At 40.0% G+C, this 22,644-nt stretch overlaps 1 protein-coding gene across 3 annotated transcripts in view; it reads right to left on the bottom strand.

Annotated features, from left to right (window-relative positions):
- The window catches only part of MCPH1 (microcephalin 1), a 269,778-nt gene that overhangs the window by 181,394 nt on the left and 65,740 nt on the right, over positions 1 to 22,644 (bottom strand). The window lies entirely within an intron of this gene.

Here is a 22,644-nt window from a genome sequence, read left to right as displayed (position 1 = left end):
CAATGAAATACATAAAAATGCTGGTGTATGATGCTGTACATTTACCCATCCCCAGTTTTCCCAGTGGTTACTTTAGTAAATAACTTTAGTAACTAATTTTATAAGTTAGTCACTTTTTGGGGCACCTGGGTGGCTGTCGGTTAAGCGTCTAACTATTGATTTCGGCTCAGGTCATGATCTCACAATTGTGAGATGGAACCCGTGTTGGGTTCTATGCTAAGCATGGATCCTGCTTGGGATTCTCTCCCCCCACCTCCCTCTGCCTGCCCCCACTTCATTCGCACACGTGCACTCTTCACTCCCTCCCTCAGTAAGTAAATAAATAAATGTCTTCAAAAAAAAAAAGTAGTTATTTTAGTTAGAAGTTAAAATTAATATGTGGTTTATACTAAGTAGCAATACTTTTAAAGAAATACAACTGTGTACATACTTCTAGAGCTTGAGCCCCACGCTGGGCTCTGGGCTGACAGGGCAGAGCCTGCCTGGGATATTCTCTCTCTCTCTCTCTCTCTCTCTCCTTCTCCCTCTCCCCTCCCCCCACCCCCGTCCACTTGCATGCACATGCTCTGTCTCTCACAAAATACATACATAAACATTTAAAAATAAAATAAAATGTAAAGTGTTATTCATTCATTCATTCATTTTTCTGTGTAACTTGTTTACATAACAAAAATTCTGTGTTTTACCAAAATCACCTTCTATGGTTTATGTTGACTTTATTGCTTCCTTGTGTATTTAAGAAATCAAGTCATTTAAGAAAAAGGTGAGGCATTTTAAAGTTACATGATTTCTGTGTTTACTCGTAAAATCTTTTCATGTCACTTTGATCAATTAAGTAAGTAATCAAGTATTGTTTCTAAGTAACCTACGGTCCTACCTTAATCAAGTGCTCAAAATTTCCTGACAGCTTTTATTATTTTGCCTTCCTCAAAATCAAATCCAAAAGCTGTCTGAGATTTCCCAGATACACCTGGAAAATCACAAAGATTTTTTTCTTCCACCACATGAAGATGTGCTAGAAATCATTAGGTCAATGTGATACGTTACTATTGATGAGTTGTCAATAGACTTGTCAAATCAGAATCGACACTCAGTCTTCCTCGGGTTCCATTTGTGTGAGTAAAGCGTTATAAACACACAGATTTTTAGGTCCGACTCTGGACCCAGCAAATCTCTTTTACTTGACCATCCTGACATATTCTTGGTCTACTCCATTTACATAATTAGGATATCCATGGTGTATCTTCAGATTATTTTGTTATACCTGAAAGGTTGTTTTTTTTTCTGTAAAGATTATGTTCTTCCATTTTTATAATCACACATAATGTCCACTGTTCTCTGAAGGCAGGGCTAGCCATTATGCCTACAGATGTTGACCGTACTGTTTCTGGTGGCCTTCATCTTGCATACAACAATGTTCCCAATCAGCTGCGTTATTCCACTCTCGTCAGACCTTTTACTTTTGAGAGTTACCAGTAATAAGTTAGCCACAGCCATTTAGAATCTTTGTCACCCACACATTATTTCAGTCTGATGCTTCCTGATCAGCACTTGCAATCACCTAGAGGCCAGAGATTTGTCTTCAAAAGAAAGACCCTCTTACAGTCCATGGAAAAGGAATATGCCAAATAGTTTGGGCACAGTCTTCTGATCGCGTCTTTTAAACAACGCTGACACCCTGCCAGGGGATTGAGTCAGGATTTCCAGAATTCTAGTGGAGAAGCAGATGGCTTCATGAGACTACTAACCCAAGACCAAGCAAAGTGAGAATGAATTCCATAGGCCTAAATGAACTACTGAAGAGGGGTTGTGGCTTTTATTTGGAGTATTTTACTGTTCTATTCTCTGAATACAAGGAAGTCCCAGCTCTTCTTACACTGTATCTTACAACAGTTCGGTCAACGAAGCTTTTACAACAAGAAAGGATCCATTTAGAAACGGTATCTGAGTCTCCCTGCCTGACCCCTCGAGAATTTGGGAACTCAATATTATTTAGCGTTCTTACTTTCAGAGCAGTATAATTATTTGCCTAGGTTCAAAAAGGATCTGTCTTCCTTGTTACCAGGACAGAACTGAAAAAAAATGTAGATGCAACCATGGCCTCGACTGGAAGACCACATCTGAGTATACTGTTCAGTGAATCAGTAATGAGCAGACACTTTTAAGGAACTAGGGTGGACTTGATGGCACCAATGCTTGCCAAAGTCCTCTTGGGAAAACCAGCCTGTCCCTGGCTTCCGGGGTTCCTGACTTACTTATCAGCAAGAACGATCACTTTGTAGCAGGCCCAGGAACTAGAGGATATGCTGGGGACCTCAGGAGAAAAGAATTTACCCAAATGTATAGATACTTAAGGTGAAATCTGAGCGCAAGCTCTTGGCTTCTTAGCCCCAAGAGGCTTTTTAAATGTGCAATCTAAGATCCCTTATGAAAACTTCCCGCAAACTATTCTTGCTACACCTATGTAAATAAATCTAATGAGACCAGTCTTATTCTGTGATCATAAATAATCTCTCTTTGATTATTAGAGGAGGGACTATGGGAAAAAAATTGTGTCTCTGTCTCTGTGGGAAACTATGCATTGTTTACACTACACCATTCCAGGATATCAGATCCTAGCCATGTTCACTGTCTGAGTTATTTTGCACCTCTTTGTACGCTGCAGGGAACTGACGGATGTGAAAACTCCATTTTTTTTTTTTTTTTTTGGTAGAGATTCACTTGACTTCCTTTTCCCCTATGGAAAAACCAGTTTCCATCCCTACCTGCATATTGGCCCCATTCCTGTTGCTTTGCCCAAATTGTCAATCGTTAACCAAATTTCCTTCACGGTCTGGCTACAACCTCTCAAACTAATGTTCCCAATTTCTCCCCCACCTGATTTGGCCTCACCAAGAACTGGCACCTGACCGTCCCAATCTCTGTCTGGACCCCAGTGACCTCGAAGCTGTCCCTTTTGCCCAGGTTTGAAGAGGGCCCGAGCACCGAAGCCTGTGTGACCACACATGAGCAGGATCGTCTCTGGACAGGCCACAGGGAGGTGGGGCACAATGCTCAGGCTACACATGCCTTTGGATGACAGGTAACCACACCTGTGGGCAAATGGCTCAACACCCTCAAGACAATCTGCCATGTGGCAAAGCTGAAAGGTGCTCCTCCACCAAAGTCAGGGACCCACTGGGCTGGTTCCCCTCAGGGCTCAGCTCCTGACTCTTAACTATACTATCACCTTCTATACCAATTTATATCATTCCTTTTCACTTCTGGAATCCTTATTTTAAGATGCCTGATCTCCAGGACCATAAGACAACAGACCTTTGCCATCACCTCTCAACAGATGGAAGCATCACCAGCAAGAGTCCTCCGGAGACTATTTCCTAGATGCCAGTCTGCCTCCAAGGCTATGATTGCCTCTGACTTGTTCAGGGAGGAATGGTATCCGCTTTGAACAAGAGGTAGCAGTGACAACATAGAAGCCAAGCTCTGTACTGCCGGACAACAGTGCTGGTTGGTAAGGTCCCTCCCAGTGTTTGAAGGAAAGGCTGACCCCCAAGGACCACTTTGATCCCCAATAATCCAAGAAAAGACCCATCACCACATTTTTCCCTTCATGACTCAGGAAAGACTACCTCATTCTTGCTCGTTTCCCAAAGACTCCCTAAGGACACCCTTACCTGCCCATCAAACCCAGGCTTTCTGCTTTGCTCTGAGCGTTCCTTCCCAAGGAATGGTCTCCACATCACCAGGCTCTGAAATAAATCATCTCCTTAACTGCCCAGCACATGTTGTCTTTTATCTCTTCTGCACATGTTGTTTAAACTCTCAGGAACAGAGTTTTGATAAAGTTTGTGATTACTCAAGCAGTAGTCTCATTAGGTCTACTGAAATTCTAATTTCAAATGTCAAGTTTACCCTCTTTGGTCAGTTTTTAATAAAAAGTGATAAAAAGATGAGGAAATCCTTGAGTCATTATTTAATGAAAGCAGAATCGTCCAATTCCTAAGAAAGAATACTCTAAGATACTAAATACCCATTTAGCCTTTAAATAATAAATAAGCCAGAACAATTTCTCAAGCGAAGGGGTTTGGCAGATAAGGTCAGACAGATATCCTGATACCCTAGACAGGATGAACAAATAGGCAAAGAAATATTCATGAAATCAAGGGGCTCCATGGGGAATCTCTGAGTAGTTTGTATGGATTCAACAAGATGTCACTTATGAGATCAACATCAGAAAGGCTTCCCTAAGACAGCAAAGAGGATACATTTTGGGAAGAATTATGAAAAGACTGGACATAAGGTCAAAAGATATAATAATAAGCCACTGCAAAAACCCAGCCCAATGAGAGAGAATGGAGGTCATGGGTTTAACTGTGTTCATCAGACATGAGAATAAACGTGAGCATACAGCATAGATCTTAACATTTTAGTTATAAGTATGAAGATCTCAGAAATGAAAGAAGTACGATAAAATCATATGGACAGCCTCAAGAAAAGCTGAAATCTTATCTTATTATTTGCAATATAATAATATAAAATGAAATGTTCTCACTCTTCTGCAAATCACACCTGCTCCCACACTGAAGGATTTCAGGGTATCTCTTATAGAATGTCTATTACAGAAAAAGAAAGAACTACTCTGTGATACCTTTAACACTGCTGCTCAGTAAGAAAGAAAATGTAGGGCTCTGTACCTCAAAAAGGAAAAGCACTTATCCAAGAACAGCTATACAGCACCAAAGAGCAGTCAAAGCAAACACTGAAAGGTAAGCCTATGACATAATCTAATAAACAGTGAGAAACAAATCACAAATATAAAACGCTGCACTCAATTTCAACAAAAGCATTTTCTGGAAGTTCTAAAGTAGTGAGTGGTGGAAGAAAACATAAGTATTTGGGAAATAGTCTGATTGGTTTTATTTTAGTAACATCAAGGAGAGGTCAAATCAAACAAAGGTACTTGTTTTATTAGAGACAAAAGAGAAACACTTTAAAAATAAAACATTCCTAAAAAAAATTAATTAATTAAATAAAAATGAAAACTAAATAAACATTCCTTGAAATGTTTTGGGTTTAGGTACCGTTTCATAAGTGACAGTAACAGTACTTTTCCTAAGAAGGAAGTGAAATGAAATAGCAGCACATTTGCCGGGATTACTGATTATGTTCACGAGTCAGTAATATAAGGCCACCTAGACACATGGGTGCCACCGGAATCATATGTTTATATAAACTGTGAATACAGACGGAATAAAAAAGAGCAAATCAAATATGACAAGAGATAAATTCTGGAAAATGTCTTCTAATCACTTCCTGAGAATATTCTATCCTCTAGCTCCCTGGCAAATGCATCATTAAAGTGTCTTCAGAAAGACTCACTCTGAATCCAAGAGGTGAAAGTTTTTTTGTTTTGTTTTTGGTTTTGTAATACGCAGCTCCCTAGATGTATACTTCACTTCATACTGCTGTTATCTCCTTTTTAATCTGATGATAAACTCTATATTCTAAAGCTGGGTTCCCTGCAGAAAAATGGGGCAAAAATATTTAATTTTCTTATATTAATCTTTTCATAGCTTACTTATGTTCCCTTGTATCTTTTTTCCTTATGTGAAATTTGTTTTCCATCAGGAGGATTACAGGGACTTGACACTTCTAAAAAACAGAATACCTTTCTAAACGTTCTCAAATGATACAAGGATAGTGATCAATAAAGTGTCAGTATCAATTGTGAATACTTACATACTGGAAAAGACTAATTCTTATAGTAAAAAAACAAGCATAGAGAAAATGTACAACCAAGTTCTTGATTCATCAATACCCTTAATGTGTTAAAAAAAAAAAAAAACACACACACACATGTATTACCTCACTTATTAGGATGCTTTATCCAGCAATCTTAGTTTCTAAAACTATAATCCCCTTTGACTCTAGACATGCACACATTGCCTGGCTCTGAATGTGGAGAACTGGAGGGAGGGAGGCTCTAACAGCGATGAGGACACTGTTTCCGATTCAATGCTTGTGTCCCCAAACTCTGTATGTTTGTGTCCCCCATCCACCAATGTGATGGCATCTGGAGGTGGGAGGTGACTAGGTCATGAGGCTGGAACCCTCATGAGTGGGATCGGTGCCCATACAAGAGTCCCCAGAGAGCTCCCTTGCCCCTTGGGCCATGTGAGGACACAGAAGACAGCTGTCTACGAACCAGGAAGTGGGCCCTCAGCAGACACGGAATCTGCTGGACCTTGATCTTGGGCCTCCAGCCCCCAGAACCGTGAGAAATAAATGTCTGCTGTGTACAAGCCGCCCAGTCTATGGTGTTCCGTTACAGTGGCGTGAGCAGAAGAGATGCTGAATGCCAGACCTTGTGTTTACACAGTCGGTTCTCCACTCCACGGAATGGTGTTCCGTGGAGAAACGGGGCTGGGGCCAACAAAATAATTATGAGCGGAGAACATCTTCGCCTTCTACAGAAGACGAATTGTTCAAAGAAGAACAGAGCGTGTCAGAAGGGCAGCTTGAAGGAGTGCTTGCACGGGCTAAATCTGGGACCATCTCTGCATCCTCCTCCCAAAACAGGTGACAGCAACGTATTACAAACTGGCAAGTAACATACGCATCTATGAGTCCACACAGTATGTGGTGGGGGGAGGGGACCTATAGGGCATGAGGGAGGGCAGGGGAGGGGAGGGCTGGTCCTAGTCACAGTCTGCCACCTGCAGAACCGAGATAGTCGCTGGGGACACAAAGATGGGCTTCGGGGCCTGAATTCTTTGGTGTGACCTTTGAGAGAAGCTTGCTCAACATACTTAAGTTCCAGGGAGGGCCAGAAGCTCCTTCCACCAACTTCTCCGAATATAACCCAAAGCTCACTAAACCTCGCCCTTAGGAAACAAATGGGGTAGATTTGGGGGAACAGGGAAATCCATGGGATTTCCACGCTGGTGCTGTTATTTCGAATCAAAGGCACACGCCTCTGTCCTTGACCCACAGGGGTCGCATGGCAGACTGCCGCCCTCCTCAGCTGTCTCTGATTCCTAGTGTCCTAGGAATTTTGCTGCAATGTGTTAAATCCTCACTCGAAAAAACTGGAATGACACAGTAAAAAAACAAAACAAAAACAAAAAACAAAAACAAAAGAAAAAAGAAGCCACAACCTGATCGATGCTGGGAAAGATGTCAGTGCCTTTTTTCAAATGAGCATAAATAGATCATGGCCAGTGGATTTACTTAAAAAATAAAAAGAGGAAGACGTTTATCCAGAAAAATAAAACCACTTAACTCCAAAAAAAAGAAAAGTTTTCAAAAATTGGAAAATCACTCTTAATGAAGACCAGAATCGAAGCACAGCTCCAGACCAAACTGCTGTGGTTTGACAGCCATTGTATATTATATTATTTCCCTACATAGACTCATCACTGATACATTAACTAAATCTTAACTCATGTCCAAAAGCCACAAAAGCACATGCCAAAATCTATGTGAAATGCCTCATATTTTATTTTTTTAACAAAGTCCATAAGAATGCCTCATTGATTATGAGTTGTGGTTTTATCTGTCACACTTCTAATTTAACCCCTTTCCTTCTCAATAATGCTGTTTTTATTTCTTCTCCTTTTTTTTTTTTTTTAAGCGACTAAAGTATCCTGGGATAATAATATCCATTAATTTATATCCCTAATAATATTTGGAAAGGACTAACTTTAAAAATGAGTACAAAAGACTTGAACAGACTTGACAAAAGGAGCAGTAATAAATATCTTACGAGGTAGAGAGGATGATCGTTCCTCCAGAGAAGACAAGAAAAACCTGCTTGGGGAAACCACCCACATTTACAGTGAAACCTAGCCTTTTTGGACAAACGTGTGCAGCTATGCATTTCTCTGTGCGAATGATCTAGCCGATCCTAGGAACCTAACAAATGAGACAGCTTGTCCCCTGTTCACACATCTCTCTGATGTCAGTGGAAACAAGCCGTAAGATCTGCAGGCCTCCCCCTGCTTCCTCTCTTTGGTTCCGTCTTTGGCTTCATCCCGAGGCCGCAGCAGTTCCAGGAGATACATCCAGCCATAACAAAGGTCTGAGGAGCAGGGCAGCATTTCTTCCCAGGGCTATCTCGAGTGAGAAAACACTTTTTTTTTTCCAGAAACCTCCCAGTAAGACTTCCCTTCGCATCTCATTGGGCAGAAGTGAGTCATATTCCCAAACTAATTACTGGTAAGAGGACCAGAATGAGCGTAATTAGCCTGGACTAATGGTCTGAGGGTAGAGTGGATGTGGGGGGGTGGGGGGGAGGTGGAGGCAGAGAGGTGGCAGGAAGGCACGAACACGTATGCACCAGCCTGGCTGCGCGGCACAGAGAAAGCATTTTCTCTAGGGACACAGGACTGTGCGTGTTTCACTCATCGGCAGCTTCCGGTACTCACAAGAATCCATTTGGTTGCTTTTTTTGTTGTTGTTTTTTAAACATAAAGATTCAGATTTGCTACTTCAGCAAATTACTTTGCTGGCATTTCTGCATATCTGAAAGAGGTTAATCTGATTATTGCTCAACTTAGGTTGAGGCTACCCCGGTTTACTACCATTTGGTGTTGTTACCAAGCCTCCCTTAGAAACTGTTTCTAACCATTTGCATCTGGAACGTGCATCTCTTGTTTGCCCGGCGTATAAGATGCTTACAGGCAGACCATAAGCACAGTTCTTCAAGTGTCCCCATCAAGTGTCTCCCAGACCTCTCCCGGTGGGGAGAGCACTATGCTGGCCTCTACCATTACACAGTCCCTGGTGACCACAGATGGCGCAGGAGGATATGATTTGGAGCCATCCTGACTGTCCCTCACTGTCACGACCTCCAGTGCAAAACAAAGCACACATTTTTATAATGCATGCAGAATCAGTCATTCTGGATTGAACGCAGAAAACACATTAAACAAAAGGTGGCACTCTTTGAAGCTTCTTTTTAAATGTTTTTATATAAATATTGTTTCTCCTATAACAAGGAAAAAAAATAATAACATGCTCATGGAGCTGAAAGCATTGCCACACCACCATCACGAGGCAGCTGGTTGTCGGCTTTGCAAAGTTAACACCTGCTGCGGGGGGGGGGGGGGGGGGGGGCGGCGACACCTGTCATAACGGGTGCATTCCTACCACCGCCACCTCTGGGTACACTATGCCAAGAGTGAGATATCCAAGCCATTACAGATCATTTATACACCTGCGTTAGAAATCGGGGGCACCTGCAATCTCTGTAAACTCACCTATCAAAGGGTCTGCCCTCCAAAGCCCTACACAGGACATGAGGCCCTATCTTACCGCATACAGCAGATCTGAACAATGGGTAATTATTTATGGGGACATTCATAAAGGGTGTCATCCTCGAGGAAGTGTGGCAATTCCCCTAAGCGAGTAATAACAACATACGCGTGCTGAATTTTCAAGAAACAAAATAAATATCACCTGTCATTTGGATGAGTCACTGCTATTTCAACTTGAAAGTTAAACTTAAAAACAAAACAACCCGCGAGATTATATGCTTCCAGCCAAGTGCACTATCTGGTGGCAAACAGCCAAAGCCCTGGAATTCACTGCAAATTGTAAAAGTGCATTCATAAAATGTCAGAGTCTCCAGTAGAGCAGTGAAGCACTCATGCAGGGGGCCTCTTGGAGGAGACACACTATTAGAAAAAGTGATCCATTTTCAACAAAAAGTGGCTCAAACAGCTCATTTTCTTTATTCAAGAGGGCTTCGATGTCTCTCCAGCTCTCTCGTTCCCTGTCCCTGGACAGCCTGTCTAAACTGCACTTTAAGTCCTCTCTTCATCCCATCCTGCACCGATATCCTTCTACCTTCTCTCCACTGTAAGCTGCCTTCTTTAGAGAAGTCAGACAATGAGCTACAATTCCAAATCTACCACCTCCACAACAAAGGCATCGTCAGAGCTCTCGGAAACACTCTATCTAGCACCTGCATGTGACAGCAAAATAGGAGAATCCATCTAAAAAGAGGTCATAGCATCCAAGAAGAGCAGCTCTTGGTAGTAACACTGAGCACGTTGCATGCAGCTTACATAGGTTCACTGGTACATCTCAGTTATGTTCAGATGGTTCTAAGGACAATAGGAAAGAAGGAAGGAAGGAAGGAAGGAAGGAAGGAAGGAAAGAAGAAAAAAGGAAGAAAGAAAAAAGAAAAAAGACAGGAGGAAACAGAAAAAAGGAAGAAGAAAAAAAAGAAAGAAAAAGAAAAAGAGAAAGAAAGAAAGAAGGAAAGAAAAAGAAAGAGAAAGAAAGGAGGGGGGAAGGAAGGAAGGAAAGAAGAAAGAAAGAAAGAAAGAAAGAAAGAAAGGAAAGAGGAAGGAAAGAAAGGAGACAGAAAGAAAAAAGACATATAGAAAGACAGAAAGAAAGAAAAAAGATAGGAAGAAAGAAAGAAAGAAGAAAGAAAGGAGGGGGAAGGAAGGAAAGAAGAAAGAGAAGAAAGAAAAAAGAAAAAAATAAAGAAAAAGAAAGAAGAAGAAAAGAAAGAAAAGAAAAGCAAGCAAAGTATTTGTTGGTAACTCAGAGGAAACAAATCACCAAAATGCAAATCACTGACTGTAAAACCCATGCTTCTAGCCCCCTGGGTGAGGGTGACAGGGGATGATTTCACACTAAAGGCCCAAAGACATGTAGCCCCATCTAACAGAGGTTCTCACCTAGGCAGGTGGCCATCATTTCAGAACCATGTAGGAGCTTTTAAAAAATATGCCAAGGGGCACCTGGGTGGCTCAGTCAATTAAACTTCCGACTTCGGCTCAGGTCATGATCCCACAGCTCGTGGGTTTGAGCCTCGCGTCGGACTCTGTGCTGACAGCTCAAAGCCTGGAGCTTGCTTTGGATTCTGTGTCTCCCTCACTCCATTCCTCCCCTGTTCACACTCTGTCTCTCTCTCTCTCAAAAATAAATAAACATTAAATAAATAAATAAATAAATAAATAAATAAATAAATAAATAGCCCAAATCTCCTTCCCCCTGTGCCCAGAGATCCTGTTTCAGCCCAGGCATGACTGTAGTCAATATATCCAGTAAGAGACCTTGTTTGGAACATCCTGGAAGTTAGAGGGCCATTTTAATTAAAGACACAGGGCAGTCTCAGGGGGGCGGGGGTAGGAAAGTGAGCTAGGAGAGGGACAGAGACCCAGTCTACTTTGAGTTACAGCTTCAAAACTAGGGACAGTCAATATGTGGGCATAATTGTCACCCACATTTGTGCTGGAAAAACTAGCTAACATTTAATGAGTGCCTCTACGTATCAGACATCATCTGCGTATTTCAACACATTTAATTAGCATAAAAATTTTGAGATTGACATTACTCTTATACCTGTTTTACGTAGGAGGAGGCAGAGGCACAGAAATATGAAGTAACTAATTCGACACGATAGAACCAACACGGAACAGAGCCGGGATTTGAACGCAGGTAGTCTAGCTCAGGAATCAACACTTTTAGCAAAAATGTGCTACAGTGCAAGACCTTCCTGCTTTCACTGATACAAAACCACCCTACAAGTTTAGGAAGACTATTCAAAACCAGATGAGGCACGTCATGATGCTTATGATACTGTGTGATAGCTAAAGGCACCAGAAATGGTCTAACATGTTTACTCAAAAAGAAGGGGTTGGGGTGCCTGGGTGGCTCAGTTGGTTGAGCGTCCATCTCGTGATTTCGGCTCAGGTCATGATCCCACGGTTGTGGGACCGAGCCCTGTGTCGGGCTCCACGCTGGGCATGGAGATTCTCTCTCTCCCTCCCTCTCTCTGCCCCTCCCCCTGCTCACTCACACTAGCTCTAAAATGAGAAGCAGAAGGAAAATGAAGGCAACCCTTATTTACTCGGCAAATCCTTACTGAACACCTATTTTGTATGTGGTACTGAGTATTAAGAGATGAATAGGACACAGTCTGTGTCCTAAAGGGACCATACCCTGGTAAAAATGTGAGAACAAGCGATTATTAGAACATACACAAGCTATGATTCATCATCTGTTCTCTATTCTATTTTAGAAACGTGTAGAAATTAAAGCATTTAATCTGGTGTGTAGTGTCTTTTCTCCTTCCTCCTCCTCCTCTTCCTCCTCTTCTTCGTCCTCTTCTTCCTCTTATTCTCCTCCCTCTCCTCCTCTTCTTCTTCCTCTTCTTCCTCTTATTCTCCTCCCTCTCCTCCTCCTCCTCCTTCTTCTCCTTCATCTCCTCCTTCTACCACTGTCAACATGAGTATGCTTGTATAATCTGAGGTATTGGGCCTTCATTTCCCTCTAGCCTCCAAGCTTACGAAAGCCACTATAACCATTTCTGTGCTTTGACCCCAGCTTTCCCTCTCATGGGAAGAGGTGGCTCTGAAATGAGGTTTTAAAACACAGCCACTTGTGAAAAGCCATCCAGTTGATGACTTACCTTGAAACATTTTGTGGGGCGCCTGCGTGGCTCAGTCACTTACGCATCCAACTCTTGATTTGGGCTCAGGTCAGGATCTCGCAGTTTGGGAGATCAAGCCCCGCATTGGGCTCTGTGCTGACAGCGTGGAGCCTGCCTGGGATCCTCTCTCTATCGCTCTCTAGCCCCCCCCGCCGGTCACACTCTTTCTCTCCTTCTCTCAAAATAAATAAACATTTAAAAAACAAGAAAAATTTTGCTGAGGATAATAATCAATATTTTAAACAACAAAAAGAAAAATGACAGAAGTAGTCATTCTGTCAAATGGCTGATGTTTGTTTGTTTGCTTGTATCTTGTCAGCTTTATGGATTATTCACAATAGGGAGGTTGTTCTGAACTGCTCATTCTACCATTCCTGAAAATAATGGGTACATTTTAACAGCCACTGAAAAACAACAACAACAACAACAAACATATTCTAAGTAGAGACACTTTATTCTAGTAGTCAGAATAAACAAAAAAACTTTGAAAAAAAGAATGTCATATATGTTTACCACAGTACTAGCATTCATCTTACATTTAGCTTCTTCAGAATCTATGTTTGACTATGCTAAACAAACAACAGAGAAAACAGATTAAGATTGGTCTTAGCATGTTATATTTCTCCCATCTTTTCAGATGGAGAAATACGTCTCCTTGTCAATAACCTACATATTGTAAGACTAGAGAGGTAATGAGAGATTGCTTAACTGGATTCTCAAAATAAAAAAAGGTTTAACAAATTTATAAACATATTTAAAGTAATAAATCTACAAAAGATAGTTTCCCACTGATTTAAAAAGTGACTTCTCCCACTAAAAATGGGTACTAAACCAAAAACTTCCAATGAAATTTATTGTTCTGAGGTTCTATAATTCTTTATTGAATTATTTTTGTTTTCATTATTTAAGAGGTGTTTTCGTGTGTCTTTTGCAAGCACTGACTTGAATGTTCATCTTAAAAATCCTTTCTGTTCATTTAGTCTCTCACTGCTCTTTTCTCAGAGTAGGATTTATCCTGTCTCTACTTACAACAGGTTTGTTGTTGTTGTTGTTGTTGTTGTTGTTGTGTTTAATGGCTGTTAAAATTCACTCATTTTCAGGAATGGTAGAGTGAGCAGTTCAGAACAATCTACCCACTGTGAATAATCAGTAAAGCTGACAAAATGCAAGCAAACAGGCAAACATCTGCTATTTGAAAACACAGCTGACCTGGTACAACAGTGAATTATAGAAAGAGACACCTTCAGAGTTGAACCAGCATCTGAAGGCCATTTTCCCCTGGCAGGTAGTTGGCCTCATAGTTAGAAGTTCAACTTCAAATAATCTCAATTCTTTATAAGAAGATCAACCAAAAGTAGCCAGGCACATTAGAAGAACACAAGACTGAAAACAAAGAAAAACAACAGAAAACAAAGAAACTAAATGTAGCCAGAAAATGGAGTTATCTGGTAGAGACTTCAAAATAAATATGTCTATAGTGCTTAAAGAAATAAAAGACAAGATTAATAATTTTGGCAGAAAACTCGAAAAGTTCTATCCCCTCTCCACCTTGACAGCACAGATGGGAGCAGGGTCTGGCACCCTAGCCAGCCTACCACCTCAATGGCCCCCAGGTCGCTAACCCACACCAGGGCCAAGCCGTCCCACCTGGGTGGCCCCAGGGCAGCACACACTGAGACATCCCTAGTCAGCACTCACTATAGCTCCAGCCATCTCACCAAAGTGATATGGGCACAAAGCACCCAGAACACTCCAGGCCCTTACTCTAGCTCTAGATGATGTGCTAGGGCACTCTTGGCACAGAAAAATCTGGGCCACCCCAGCCCACACCTGCCGCAGCCCCGGCCACCCTATTAGGGTGCTGCCTGTGCTGAGCACCCTGGTACATCACGGCATGCACCCACTTCAGCTTCAGCTGTCCTAGAAGGGTATTCTGTGTGCAGACATACCTGGGACAGTCCTGGACCACACCCACTTTAGCTCTGGCCATCCAACTAGGCCAGCCCCAAGCACAGAGTGCCTCAAGACCCCCAGTCCATGCCAGCCACAGCTCAAGCCAGCCAGGCAAAGTCACCAGGCACATATAGCCTACACAGGGACGACCAAACACTAGATAATTCTTTCAAGTTTAGAAGCACCTCTCCCACCTAATTCATAGAAACAAACACACAGAAAGTCATGTGAAATGGGGAGACAGAGGAATAGGCTCTAAACAAAAGAACAAGAAAAAACTCAGAAAAAGAACTAAATGAAATAGAGATAACCAATCTACCTGATAAAGAGTTGGAAGTAATGGTCATAAAAATGCTCACCATAATAGAGAGAAGAGTAGATGAACATATCAGGAACTTCAACAAGGAGACAGCAAACATCAAATAGAGTAAATCAGAGCTGAAGAATACAGAACCAAAATAAACAGTACAGTAGAGAGAATCAATGGTAGATTTTAGAGGATGCAGAAGAACACATCAGTGATCAGGAAGACAGGGTAATGGAAAACTTCCAACTTCAACAGCAAAAAGAAAATAATAAGTAAAAGATGAGGACAGGTTCAAGAATCTCCTGGACAACTTCAATCAAACACTTTTGCAAGATAGGGATCCCAGAAGGAGACGAGAGAGAGAAAAGGGAAAAGAAAATTACTTGAAGAAATAAGTGAAAACTTCCCTAACCTGGGGAAGAAAACAGATATCAAAGTTCAGGAAGCACAGAGTTGGTCCTGTGAAGATGAATCCAAGGAAGTCCACACCATGACAATAATAAAAATGCCAAAGATTAAAGATAAAGATATCATTTTAAAACCAGCAAGAGAGAAGAAGCTAGTAACATACAAGGGAAACCCCATAAAACTATCAACTAATTTTTCAGCAGAAAATTTGCAGGCCAGAAGGAATGGCATGATACATTTGAAGCACTCAAAGGAAAAAACTACAATGAAGAATACTCTACCCAGCAAGGTTAACATTCAGAATTGAAGAAGAGATACAGAGATTCCCAGACAATTAAAAGTTAAAGGAGCTCACCACCACCAAACTGGCCTTACAGGAAGTGTTAAAAGGATTTCTTTAAATGGAAAAGGAAAGGCCACAATTAGAAGAAAATCGGGAAAGGAAGACATTTCATGAGTAAAAGCAAACACACAGTAAAGGTAATCACTTATAAAGCTAGTATGAAGGTTAAAAGACCTAAGTAGTAAAATCAATGATCTAGAAGATTAGTTCAGGAGACTCACAAATAAAAAGATATAAAATATGGTAACATATACATGAAACATGGAGAAGAGTAACAAAAATAAAGTTCTTTTAGAAAGTGGTCAAACCTAAGTGATCATTAACTTAATACAGACTGCTATATACTTAGAATGTTATATATGAACTTCATGGTAACCATAAACCAAAACCTATAATAGAAAAACAAAAAATTAAGACAGTAAAGCATAACACTAAAGAAAGTCATCAATCACAAGGAAAGAGAGAAAGAGAAGAAGGGAATAGAGAAAATCTACAAAAACAACTAGAAAACAATGAACAAAATGGCAATTAGTATGTAAGTATCAATAATTAAGTGTAAATGGTCTAAATGCTCCAATCAAAAAACATAGAGTGACAGAATGGATTAAAAAAATAAGACCCACCTATAGTCTCCTTACAAGAGATTCACTTCAGACCTAAAGACATATACAGACAGAAACTGAAAGGATGGAAAAAGACATCCCATGCAAATGGAAATGGACCAAAAAAAAAAAGCCAGGGTACCAATACTTGTATCAGACAAAATAGACTTTAAAACAAAGACTGTTGGGGCGCCTGGGTGGCTCAGTCGGTTGAGAGACTGACTTCGACTCAGGTCATGATCTCATGGTTTGTGAGTTCAAGCCCCGCGTCGGGCTCTCTGCTGGCAGCTCAGAGCCTGGAGCCTGCTTCTGATTCTGTGTCTCCCTCTCTCTCTGCCCCTGCCTCACTCATGCTCTCTCTCTGTCTCAGAAATAAATAAACATTAAAAAAAAAAAAAAAAACAACAAACAAACAAAGACTGTAACAAGAGACAAAGAAGGGCATTACATAATGATAAAGGGAACAACCCAACAAGAAAATATCAAGTGTAAATATCTACACACCCATTATAGGAGCACATAAATACATAAAACAAGTATTAACAGACTTAAAGAGAGAAATAGACAGTAATATAATAATAGGGACTTTAACACCCCACTTACATCAATGGATAGATCATCTAGGCAGAAAATCAATAAGAAAACACATTAGACCAGATGATCTTAAAAGATATATACAGAGCATTCTATCCAGAAACAATAGAATACACATTCTTTCTAAGTCCACATGGCCCATTCTCCAAGAAAGATCACATGTTAGGTCACAAAAAAGTCTCAATAAATTTAAGACGACCAAAATCATACCATGCATCTTTTCTGACTACAATAGTATAAAACTAAAAATCAATTACAAGAAAAAAAACTGGGAAAAAAACACATATATGCTATTAAACAACCAATGGGTCAAACAAAAAATTGAAGAGGAAATAAAAAAATAAATGGAGACAAATGAAAATGAAAACACAATGGTCCAAAATCTTTGGAATGAAGCAAAAGGAGTTCTAAAAGAGAAATATATAGTGATACAGGCCCATCTTAAGAAATAAGAAAAATGTCAAATAAAGAATCAAAACTTATACCTAAAGGAACTAGAAAATAATCAAACATAGCTAAAAGTTAGTGCGAGGAAGGAAATAATAAAGATCTGAGCAGAAATAAATAAAATAGAAAACTAAAAAATAGAAACGATTAATAAAAACAAAAGCTGGTTCTTTGAAAAACTTAACAAAATTGATAAAACTTTAGCAAGACTCACCAAGTAAAAAAGAGAGAGGACCCAAATAAAAAAAGTCACAAATGCAAGAGAAGTAACGACCACACCACAGAAACAGAAAGGATTATAGGAGACTACTACGAGAAATAATACCAATAAACTGGACAATATAGAAGACATGGGTAAATTTCTAGGAACATATAACCTTCCAAAACTGAATCTAGAAGAAGAAAATCTAAACAGATCAATTACTAGTAATGAAATTAAACTAATAATCAAAAAACTCCCAATAAACTAAAGTCGAGCACCGGATAGATTCACAGGTAAATTCTACCAAAGCTTTAAAGAACAGTTAATACCTATTCTCCTCAAACTACTCTAAAAAATAAAAGAGGAATGAAAGCTTCCAAATACATTCTATGAAGCCTGAATTACTCTCATACCAAATGCAAAGATACTACAGAAAAAGGAAACTATGGGGCAGTATCCCTGATGAACACAGATGCAAAAATTCTCAACAAAATATTAGCAAACCAAATTCAATAATACATTAAAAGGATTATTCACCATGATCGAGTGGGATTTATTCTGGGGATGTAAGGATGGTTTTGTATTTGCAAACCAATCAACATGATGATAAACCACATTAAAAACAACAAAAAGAATAAAAACCATACGATCATCTCAATAGATGTAGTAAAAGCATTTGACAAAATGAACATCCATTCATGATAAAAACTCTCAACAAAATGGGTTTAGAGGAAACATACCTCAACATAATAAAGGCCATATAGGACAAATCCACAGCTAACATCATACTCAATGGTGAAAAACTGAGAGCTTTTTATCTAAGATCAGAAACAGGACAAAGTCCTCTCTCATTACTTTCATTCAACATAGTACTGGAAGTCCGTGACACAGCAATCAGACAAGAAAAAGAAATAGAAGTCATCCTAAGTAGTAAGGAAAAAGTACAATTGTTGCTATTTATAGATGACATTATACAATACACAGGCAACCCTAAAGACTCCACCAAAAAATTTTAGATGTAATAAATGAATTCAGTAAAGTTGCAGGATACAAAACTAATACACAAAACTCAGTTTCATTTCTATATACTAATTAAAAAGTATCAGAAAGAGAAATGAAGAAAACAATCCCATTTATAACTGCACCAAAAAGAATAAAATACCTAGGAATAAACTTAGCCAAGGAGGTGAAAGACCTATACTCCAAAATCTATAAAACACTGATGAAAGAAATTGAAGACGGGGCACCTGGGTGGCTCAGTCGGTTGGGCATCTGACTTCTGCTCAGGTTATGATCTCACAGCTCATGAGTTAAGCTCCACATTGGGCTCTGTGCTGACAGCTCAGAGATTCTGTTTTTCTGTCTCTCTCTGCCCCTCCCCTGCTTGTGCTCTCTTTTCTCTCAAAAATAAACATTAAAAAATTAAAAAAAAAAAGAAATTGAAAACATAAGTAAATGGAAAAATATACCATGCTCATGGATACAATTAATATTGTTAAAATGTCCACAGTACCCAAAGCAATATAGATACAATGAAATTTCTATCAAAATACCAATAGCATTTTTCACAGAAGTAGAACAAATAATCCTAAATTTTGTATAGAATCAAAAAAGACCCCAAATAAACAAAGCAATCTTGAGAAAGAACAAAGTTGGAGCTATCACAATCCCAAATATCAAGGTATACTACTAAACTATAATAATAAAAACAGTATGGTACTAGTACAAAAATAGATACATAAATCCAAAGGAAAGGATAAGGGGCCTAGATATACACCGACACTTATAAGGTCAATTAATCTACAACAAAAGAGGAAAGAATATACAGTGAGGTAAAAGCAGTATTTTCAATAAACGGTGCTGGGAAAACTGGATAGTTACATGCAAAAAAATGAAACTGGACCACCTTCTAACACACATACACCAAAATAAACTCAAAATGGATTAAAGACCTAAACGTGAGACCTGAAATGATAAAACTCCTAGAAGAAAACATAGGCAGTAATTTCTCTGATACTGGCCATGGCAACATTTTTTTAGATATGTCTCCTAAGGCAAGGGAAACAAAAGCAAAAATAATCTAATGAGACTGCACCCAAATAAAAAGCTTTTTTGTAGCAAAGGCATTGATCAACAAAGTGAAAAGGCAACCTACTGAATGGGAGAAGATATTTCCAAATGATATATCTGATAAGGGATTAATATCCAAAAATATAAAGAACTTACACAACTAAACATCAAAAAACAATAATGATAATCTAATTTAAAAACAGAAGAGGACCCGAATAGACATTTCTCCAAAGACATACAGATGGCCAACAGATGCATGAAAAGATGCTCAAGATCTCTCATCATCAGGGAAATGCAAATCAAAACCACAAGGAGATATCACCTCACACCTGTCAGATGGCTAGAATCAAAAAGAGAAGAAACAACAAGTGTTGGCAAACATGTGAGAAAAAAAGGAATCCTCTTGCACAGTGGATGCAAACTAGTGCAACCACTATGGAAAACAATATGGAGGTTCCTCGAAAAATTTAAAAATAGAAATACCATATGATCTAGTATTTACCCCCCCAAAGAAAAAACCCAGAAACACTTACTTGAAAAGATTTATGCATCCCTAGGTTTATTGTAGCATGATTTACAATAGCCAAATTATGGAAGCAATCCAAACGTCACTGATAGATGAATGTATAAAGAAGATATGGTCTGTGTGTACACACACACACACACACACACAAATGGTATATTACTCAGGCATAAAAAAGAATGACATCTTGCCATTTGCAACAACATGGTTCAATCTAAAGAGTATGATGTTAAATGAAATAAGTCAGACAAAGACAAATACCATATGATTTCAATTATATGTGGAATCTAAAAATCAAAATTAACTAAACAAACAAAAGCAGAAACGGACCCATAAATACAGAGAACAAACAGGTGGCTGCTAAAGGGGAGAAGGTGGGAGACAGGCAAAATGGGTGAAGGAGAGTGGGAGATACAGGCTTCCCATTATGAAAGGAGTAGGTCACGGGGTCGAAAGGTGTAGTTCAAGGAATAGAAGCAACGGTAGCCAGTAATCTTGTGTGGTGACCGGCGGTAGCTAGGCGAGCACAGCATAAGGTGTAGACGTGTCAAATCACCATGCGGTACACCTGGAACTAATGCTTCAGGGAAATAAACATTGTGTGTCAACTTTTCTTCAATAAAAAAAGACCCAAATATAATTTTTTTTTCAAAATATAAATTTTTAAAAAATTATATAAAAAATAAAGATTTTCTTTTTTAACATTTATTTTTGAGACAGAGAGAGACAGAGCATGAATGAGGGAGGGTCAGAGAGAGAGGGAGACACAGAATCCGAAGCAGGCTCCAGGCTCTGAGCTGTCAGCACAGAGCCCGACGCGGGGCTCGAACTCACAGACTGTGAGATCATGACCCGAGTTGAAATCAGATGCTTAACCGACTGAGCCACCCAGGCGCCCCCAAAATAAAGATTTTCAAAACAAAAGTTGGAACAAGCATGAACGAGTAGCGTAAGTAAATGTACTAAACTATTTTTGTTCCTGAGCCTGTCAGTTGAAGGAATGCATATATCATTCTGTATTTTGTTTCCCCTTGTGACCACTTACTTGTTTTATTAACACCCATGACAGTGACACCACCTGACATTCGCCACTTGTGTGGCACTTATCCCTCACACACAATAACGCTGGGAGGGAAGTCACACAGGTGCGGTTTAAAGCGAGAGGCTTTGTGAGAACCAAAGGGACAAGGCTCCCACCCAGCATGCATGTCTCAACCCCACGTTCTCCAACAGCCCCCATTCGCGAGGTAAGGTGATCAGCAGGTAGGAGCCAGGCAAGGTCAGATGTCTGAAATATTAACTTCCATAGTGGGCAAATAAGGAAGTGAAACCTGGGATCAGACAGGGTGAAGTATTATTATGGTAATAGGTAACCAACATTTACTGGGCACTTTTATGGTTTTTTTTTTTTTTTTTTTAAATGCAGGCCTAATACCGAGTAAGAGATGAGTAGGGGGGCGCCTGGGTGGCTCAGTCGGTTGAGCGTCCGACTTCGACTCAGGTCATGATCTCGCAGTTTGCGAGTTCAAGCCCTGGGTCAGGCTCTGTGCTGACAGCTCAGAGCCTGGAGTCTGCTTCGGATTCTGTGTCTCTGTCTCTCTCTGCCCCTCCCCTGCTCATGCTCTGTCTCTCCCTGTCTCAAAAATAAATAAAAAACATTAAAAAAAAAAAAAAAAAAGAGAGAGATGAGTAGGTACCAAGTAAAGATGGGTTATCTTTCTCTAACAAGATATCCATGGAAGAGTAAAATGTCGGTAACCAGTATCATAAAGTGTGGTGGTCTAACGTAGGGGCGTACAGAGATTGCCATGGAACACTTCCGAAGGAACAGGGCATAAATACTAGTGCATGCGTCAATAAATATCAGTTGAATAAACGTCAAAAGGTGCTTTTCCCCAAAAGGAAAAGGTTAATGGCCCTGCCACAATTAGGAAGGAGACAAGGACGCAGGGAAACAAACATAAATGCAGCCACAGGGCCACCAGCTCTCTACGAAAGCACAGTCACGGGAGGCAACGCGTTGGGGCAGGTACAAAAAGTTGTAACAGGTGCAGGGACAGTGGCTACAGCCAGAGCTCAGGGAGCCAGATGTGTGGTGTCACATCCACTACTCACATGCATGCGAGACGACCTCGACAACTTCTCTCCCTACAAGTCTATTGTTCTCTCTACCTGTCGTGTGGTTCCTTTCTGTTTGGGGAGTCCATTTCTTTTTTTTTTTTTTTTTTTTTTTTTTTTTTTTCTGAGACAAACCAGAAAGCATCAGTAAAGAAAACAAAGTTTCTACCACTTATACCAGACTTTCATGGAACCTGTGTAGTTTGAAACTTCTTTAACCATTACCAATATAAGGAAAACATCACTGTTTCTATTCCTTGGGTCGAATTCGTCCCTCGTGTTTGGCCTCAATATTGGGATGCCTCTGTGCACGCTATGGGCTATCGCTGCTTCTTTTCAATTCGTTACTTGTTTATCAGGACAGTTTTCCTATCGTGTGGAAATCAGGTTTCACTAAACATGAGGCATAAGATAATGACTGACTAGTTTTAAATTTAAGCCAAAAGAGCAGATGCTGAAGAATCGAGACATTTTAAACCCTCCTTACATCATTCATCCCAGCAAACAGCATGATGAGAAAGCTGTACACAGAGCAGAAGCTGGGTTCTACAGCTGAAGCACAAAAGAACGAGAACCTTTCACTCCGATGGCTTCCAATCAAACCCTGATTAGCTCACAAATGAATT

This window comes from Panthera leo, chromosome B1 (assembly GCF_018350215.1).
Source record: "Panthera leo isolate Ple1 chromosome B1, P.leo_Ple1_pat1.1, whole genome shotgun sequence".
Taxonomy (NCBI): domain Eukaryota; kingdom Metazoa; phylum Chordata; class Mammalia; order Carnivora; family Felidae; genus Panthera; species Panthera leo.
The sequence above is the reverse complement of the archived record's forward strand: the minus strand, read 5'-3'. Positions and strand labels throughout refer to the sequence as shown.